At 40.2% G+C, this 6916-nt stretch overlaps 1 long non-coding RNA gene across 1 annotated transcript in view; it reads left to right on the forward strand.

Moving 5' to 3' along the window:
* LOC138800448 (uncharacterized) overlaps positions 1–6618 on the forward strand; it is a 124638-nt gene extending 118020 nt beyond the window's left edge. Inside the window, exon 3 of the long non-coding RNA XR_011364465.1 lies at positions 6563–6618. This is a non-coding gene — a long non-coding RNA (uncharacterized lncRNA). The remainder of the gene's footprint in view (positions 1–6562) is intronic.
* Positions 6619–6916: the final 298 nt, after the last annotated feature.

Here is a 6916-nt window from a genome sequence, read left to right on the forward strand (position 1 = left end):
AATTCACCACAATCTTCCACTTATAGTATAGCCCCCCCCCCCCCCAAAGCATCCCCATATAGTAAAGCCCCCCTACAGCATCCCTATATAGTATAGGCCCCCTCTTCAGCATAACCTATATAGATTCGCCCCCTTAGCATCCCCCATGTAGTGTACAACGCCCCTCCTTGCAGAATTCCCCATATAGTATACAACCCCCCTCCTTGCAGAATTCCCTATATTGTATAGGCCCCCACTCTGCAGCATAGTATGGCCCCTGCTGTGTAGGACAAAAAAAAAGTATCGAAATGAAAGAAAAATTTAAAAGAGGGCACTCACCATTAAAATTGTCATCTTTATTTCATTTTCTTTATCTTAAAAACCGCCCCTGCAGCTAGGTGCAGGGACGCCAGCACCAGCGTGATTGTTGGAGGAGTGACAGCTGTTTCACACGTAGTTTGTGCTTCTGAAGACGCTGTCAGCCCTCTCCTGTCCATAGCCCTCAGGTTTGTTTTTAAAGCTCCGCTATTGGTACCGCTGCAGTCCTCGTTTCATCCTAAGATGTAACTGTATGTCCATTAGTGGTAATGCTTATAAATGGACGTACAGTTCCATCCTTGGTCGTGAACGAATTAAAGGGGTACAAAAAAAAAAAAAATCTTTTAAATCAACTGTGCCTGAAAGTGACAGAGATTTTAAATTTACTTCTATTAAAAAAAATCTCAAATCTTCCAGTACTTATCAGCTGCTGTATGTCCTGCAGGAAGTGGTGTATTCTTTCCAGTCTTGAGAGCAGGAGGTTTTTTAAGGAGATTTGCTGCTGCTCTAGGCAATTCCTTTCACAGATAAAGGTGGCATCAAAGAGTGCTGCGTCACATTAGAAAGAAAACACCACTTACTGCAGGACATACAGCAGCTGATAAGTACTGGAAGACTGGTGATTTTTTTTTTTATAGAATTAAATTACACATCTCTGGCATTTTCTGAAAAAAAAACATTTTTGGCTGTAGTTTGATTACTCTTTATGTAGTGTATTACACGAGAATTCAGGAAATTAAAAAATGTTTACTTCCAAGAAGGTAAGAATAGAAAGCTGCATTCGTTTTGTTCATTCCTGCCGAGACGTTAGAAACGAGAAGACGCCGATATCGAGATTTAAATTTCCTAACCGCTCGTAGTGAAAAAGTGCGAGGATAAACACATTAATATTAGTTACTTAATTACTAAAACCATCAAGGATCATGTTGTTTGTTTATTATTCACTCGAATAAGCAATAAATCACCGACCGGAAAGTGCTAGTAAAAAGCCCATAGCTATAGATGCTCATTGTGATTAATTTACAGCCCGGGATTGAGCGGAGCTTTTATGGAAGTGAGACAGTGAAGACGTTAATGAAGCCAAAAAGTAGGAGTAAAGTAGGAAATATAGCTAGTACTCAACGCACAACCCTAACGCATGTTGACAAGTCCATTTTAGGCATCAGAGAGCGTCTGTCTACTTACCATTCCTTACTTTGAGAAGGAAATGTCGTCTCCGGGGCTGGAGAATAAGCTTCTTTTTATTTGTTTAAATGATTTATGTAATATTTATTGGTGGAGCCTGCGGAACTCATGGGGGGATGATAAAAAAACAAAGACAATTATTGTTGGTCGCTTTCATGCACGAGATGAAGAAAAAGAGAGAATCTAGGGAAGAGAAGAAAACATTTCGACCAAGGAAAAAAAAAAACCTGAATAGGCTGAGAAAGTGTTTTATGTCTAATAATAATAATAATAATAATAATAATAATAGCGGCCCTTCTGCAGTCCTCAGGTCAATAAGGGCACTTTACTGTTATCAGTGATGAGTCAGAGATATTCCTGTTTATTGGTGTTCTTCCTATTCCTCCGTCATCTTCTCCTTGGAGGACACCAACCGTCCCTACTCATAATGTAGTTTCCTGGTGCACGTTATACAACTGCTGTATGTTTAGTGTTGGTAAGTGGCTTTCTGTTATGTTAGGGTACCATGTATTCTCTATTAGTGATGAGCGAATAGTGAGATATTCGAATATTCAAAATTCGTACGAATATTCGATCCCATTAAAGTCTATGGGAACAAGTATTCGATTAGTGAAAAACATTTATTTGACCATTTGGAGGGTAAAACCAGAAGCTGGGTGATTTGTACGCTTATCGAATATTTATCGAATATTCGCGGGATATTAGTACGAATATCGAATATTCGAATATCTCACTATTCGATCGAATATCTATTCGATCGAACAGTATTCGCTCATCACTATTCTTGGGGGTTCGGGGAATCCCAGCACGTCCTGCTTGGCCAATCAGTGCGCTGCCCCACCTCAGCGCACTCATTGACTGAGCGGGACGTGAAGACACTGGGAGCCCCGAAGCAAGCCGGAGCGGAGACCAGGTGAAGTTTATGATCCGGCGACGTCGGGGGGGGGGGGGGGTAAACGGGGCGGGCTGCTGGATATGCATCCTGCTGCGAGTTTGTCTGCCCAGAAGTATACAGGGCAGGGATCCGCACCAGGTGTCGCTGCTAATTCACAGCGAGAAACCTGCTGCAGATCCGTTACATGTGAACGCAGCCTTAAAGGGAATCTGTCACTAGGTTTATTCCGCTTTAAATGAGGGCAGAGTAAACTAGTGATCGGAATGCTGAATAGATTGGTTTATTACTTACATCATTCTGTTCAGCTGTTCTCCTAATATGCAGGAGAATAGGATTCTTGCGCCACCCCTCCCCTCAACCTCCAGCTGCTGATTGAGTTAAATGCCAATACTCAGCATGGATAGTTAACTGCCAATCAGCAGCTGGTGCTTCTCCTGAAAATGCAGGACTACTGAGCTCAGGAGGATATCTCCGAACCAGATGTACAGAACAATGTAAGTGATACATCATTCTGTTCAGCTTCTCTGTCACTAGTCTATGCTACCCTGAGATAGGACACCATAATCCTACTGACAGATTCTCGTTAAGGGTCTTGATTGTCTAAGGCTTGAATATTTTTTTGCTCTCACATCATGACACACCCTGTCACATGTATGAGAGTATGTCAGTCTGGTCACCACCCCTCTATAATCCAATCACAGTAATCTGCAAGTCACTTCCTCTCTCTAATCCAGTGAGAGACCAAATCACCTCATTTCTCTCCACCAATGGGAACAATCCCTGTAGCATTTAAAGGGTGGATTGACCATGTTGGTTGATTAGTCTCTTCGGGGACCTGGCCTTTGGTCTGTGCCCCCATCAGTTATTAAAGGGGAACTATTAGCAGATCAGACTACTTTAACCTGCTAATGTGCCCCTAATGTGCACAGGGTTCCTAGGAGGAAGATAAAAGACATACTTTCCTTCTAGGCTATCAGGAGGTTAGATGAGTATAACCTGCTGATAATTTCCCTTTAAGCAAGTCTGTTCCTGTCATCCTGCTGCAGTGATAAATCCAGTCAGCTTTCCGCAAATCAGTACCTGCCCATGCTGCAAGAATCCACCCTTCATCCTCTTCTTCATCCAGACCAGGGAACAGGGTACATTTAGTACATGGTCTAACAAACCAGAAGCTTTCTGTTACTCCTCAGTTACTCCTTTAGTTGCAACAAATAATAAAGTCTGCAAATAAAGAACCATAGAGTTTCTAGATGGTGGAGGGTCCTCATTCTGATAGCAATGGGGGACTGTATGGGCACAACACTATAGAATGCATTAAAAAAAATTGAAAACTTACATGCAAGCTTCTCTGTTCAATGATAATCAGGAGTGGAAGCCAACTGGACTTCTGGCTACAGACTGCAGGAAGTCGGTGTTTATCACAGAGAAGGTGATGGGCACAAATTAGATCTTCAGAGGTAATCAGATAGAAAATCCCATAGGTGTTTGTCAAGTTGCAGAGACGATTACTTGATACAGTTTGCTCGTTTTCTCTACTTGACCCGTCGATTTTGATAACCACCAGATAGTAGAAGTGGGGTTAAAGGAAAGGAGTAACAAGGGCCGATTGTAGGTTTTCAACCTGAAATGGCGCTCCTCTCCCCAGTGCCCAAACCACCCCACTGTATGACTGAGCCGGTGATAAGTGGGGATGGCGGTGAGCATGGGTGGCGCGACGCGGAGATAGAGGTGAGCAGCTACCCAGGGGACCTGGCGCTGTCATTTTTGTTAAGTTAAACTTAACTAAAATGACAGAGATGGGGAAGAATATGCAGCCCCTCCGGTACCACAAAATCTGCCGCCTGAGGCAGAATACTCATTCCGCCTCATGGCAGAAGCCACCCTGCAGGTAACACGTGACTTACATTTCTTTCAGTCCATATGGAGGCGCTTTAGCTCTGAGAAGACGTTGAATGCACAAATAGGTTTGTACAATAGAAAATTCATTGCAAAGGTGATATACTCTTCCATGGAACAGCTGAATAATATTGGTTGCTAGGGATACATTGGTTATGACCACAGTTGGTTTGTCAGGCAGCACATCCATAGCTGCCAGCCTGTTCAGATTATGCAGGTTTTCAGCTCAAGGCAAAATAACCACACAGAGCGGACAGAGAAACAGCATGGAGGCTTGGAACCATATCTCCCAACCATCTAGTTTTGGAGAGATTGTGCACCAAACACAATTTCAAACAGACCCAAAGAGCTTTTATAGATCCATCACAAACTTCTACATGTAGTTTCATCTATTTAGTAATCCATTTTCTTTTAAAGTATGTAGATTCAGAAAAAGACTCTAAGGTTAAAAGGTCATAAAATATGGCTGTTTTTTTTTTTTTTTTTCAATATAATAATCTGCTCCATTGAAGTCAAAGGGAAATCGCCTATTAGCACGCCAACAGTAGAGAAAAATTCTATAATTAAGCATTGGGTAAAACTAATGGGCATGCTCATTATTTACCACTTTTTTTTTTTTTTAAACTGAAATTTTTTTACCTGTTCTACTTCTTTTCTTAAATTTTAAAAATCTTTTTTAAAAAATTTCAAACGTTTTTTTCTAACAAATCAATACGAGAAATGAATTGCTCCTCCTAAAAGATAAATCACTGGATGAAAAATGACAAAATACGGCCATAATGTAAAACCAACCGTAAGTAGTCAAACAACGAGTCTTTTTTGGGCTGTTATAAATTGTGGATTATGGCCCGTTGACTGGTAAAAATTATGGCCGTTTTTTGTTAAGCTAATATAAATTACTGCCATTTTTTTTAAAGGTATACTGCCAAAAAACTGTGCGTGAACATAGTCCCAAAGAAATGGAGGAATTTCTGTATAGTAAAATACTTTGGGACATTATGTACTCGGAATACTCCGAATATAAAAATAGGAATAATAAGCACAATCATCTAAAGGAAATAGCAGACATATTTTCACTCAGCATGAATGAGATTGAGAAAAAGTTAAAGGTGCTCAGCGCTTAGCTTCATAGGGAGAACAAAGCTTGGCACATTAGCTGTGTTCCCCTCGGTAAACATCTCTAGCTCAGCTGGGAGGTCTGGTCACAAAACATTTTATAAACATGTTCCCAATGTTCTCACACAATATGAGAATTGTTAGGAAACTGTTTGTAAACTAGGGATGAACAGACCCGAAATGCAAAGTTTCGGTCTATGCCCAAACAACCCTGTGTAAAGTAACTGCCTTCCTAGCTGGGGTGGGTGTAGTATGGAGGGTGGGAAGGTTGTCTTATATTTTCATACTTACCATCCAATGTCTATATCAGACCCGGCATACAGCAAGCTAAGTGTGCTGTGTCTCAGGTGAAGACCTTGGATGTGAGTATAAAAATTTCAACCACCCCCCACAAACACACACCTCCCATCACTTAACCCCTTCCTTGCTGGAAATGGTGCTGGGCGAAGTAAGTCTGGCCCTGGGTATTAAGTGGGGTTGCTATGCATCCTCACTTAACCCTATTTGGCCCAGACCATGTAGTCTTACTCCCAGGGGTTGAGTAGAAATGCATAACAAATAAAAAGAAAACAGAGTGCTACTTTAAGCCATGCATTTTACCAAAACCCTCTCCACTATCCATGCCACTCCTAACATGCTCACTTTAGACTGCAGAACATTCAAAAAGCTACTATTTCAATATATTTTTAATTTAATATAATGGTCTTTATGATGAACTTATTTGATGTCTCATACTTCTTCTCCCACTTGATATAAAACATAACCCTGACTCTTATTGTTTCTAACCTGCTGAACATTTTACATGGCAATTCCTACCCTATCTGCTGTAGCGTTTCATTTTTATCTTCCATTAATGGCAATGGGCATTAGATTGTTATGTATAATATTCTCCTTTTCAACCCCTAACAACTCCCAAACTTTTCTATGGCCACACTTGATGGACATGTGTTTTTTTTTCAACCATACTAACTAAGTAACTCTGTAACATTGCTTTTTTTTTCTTTTATCTGTGTTAAAAAGTGGATTTAAATTTCAAGCAAAGAATAAAAAAAATATTAAATTCAATAAAAATTTACATTTCAAAAATGGCTATCAATGTGGAGTATTGTTGACTAACTGGGTAAGAATTAGACCTAAAACATGCTGCTAATATTTTTTCTTTCCCCTAAATAGGTCACCGGGTGGATGAAGACATCCTCAGAGTGAATGGAATAATTTCAGGAAGGTGGAAGATGTTTCCTGGGAGTCTACCACCGGATCAATATGAATAAAAGAAACAATCCATTATTCAATCTCCTCATGCATTTTATTCCTAACATTACTGTGACTCCTTTCATGAGCAATAGGAGTTTTGCAATATTTACAGAGCAGCATAAAAAGGAAATCAACTTTTAAAAAAAGCTTGTAGAAGTTGATTTACATTTAAGAAATCATTTTTACAGTAACATTAATATATAAAAATGTTGCTAATGTTTAATATAGCAAGTGGCTGAGGGCAGAATAAGGAGATCCAAGTAGTATAGCCTC

The sequence above is a fragment of the Dendropsophus ebraccatus genome, chromosome 9, assembly GCF_027789765.1.
Source record: "Dendropsophus ebraccatus isolate aDenEbr1 chromosome 9, aDenEbr1.pat, whole genome shotgun sequence".
NCBI classification, from domain to species: domain Eukaryota; kingdom Metazoa; phylum Chordata; class Amphibia; order Anura; family Hylidae; genus Dendropsophus; species Dendropsophus ebraccatus.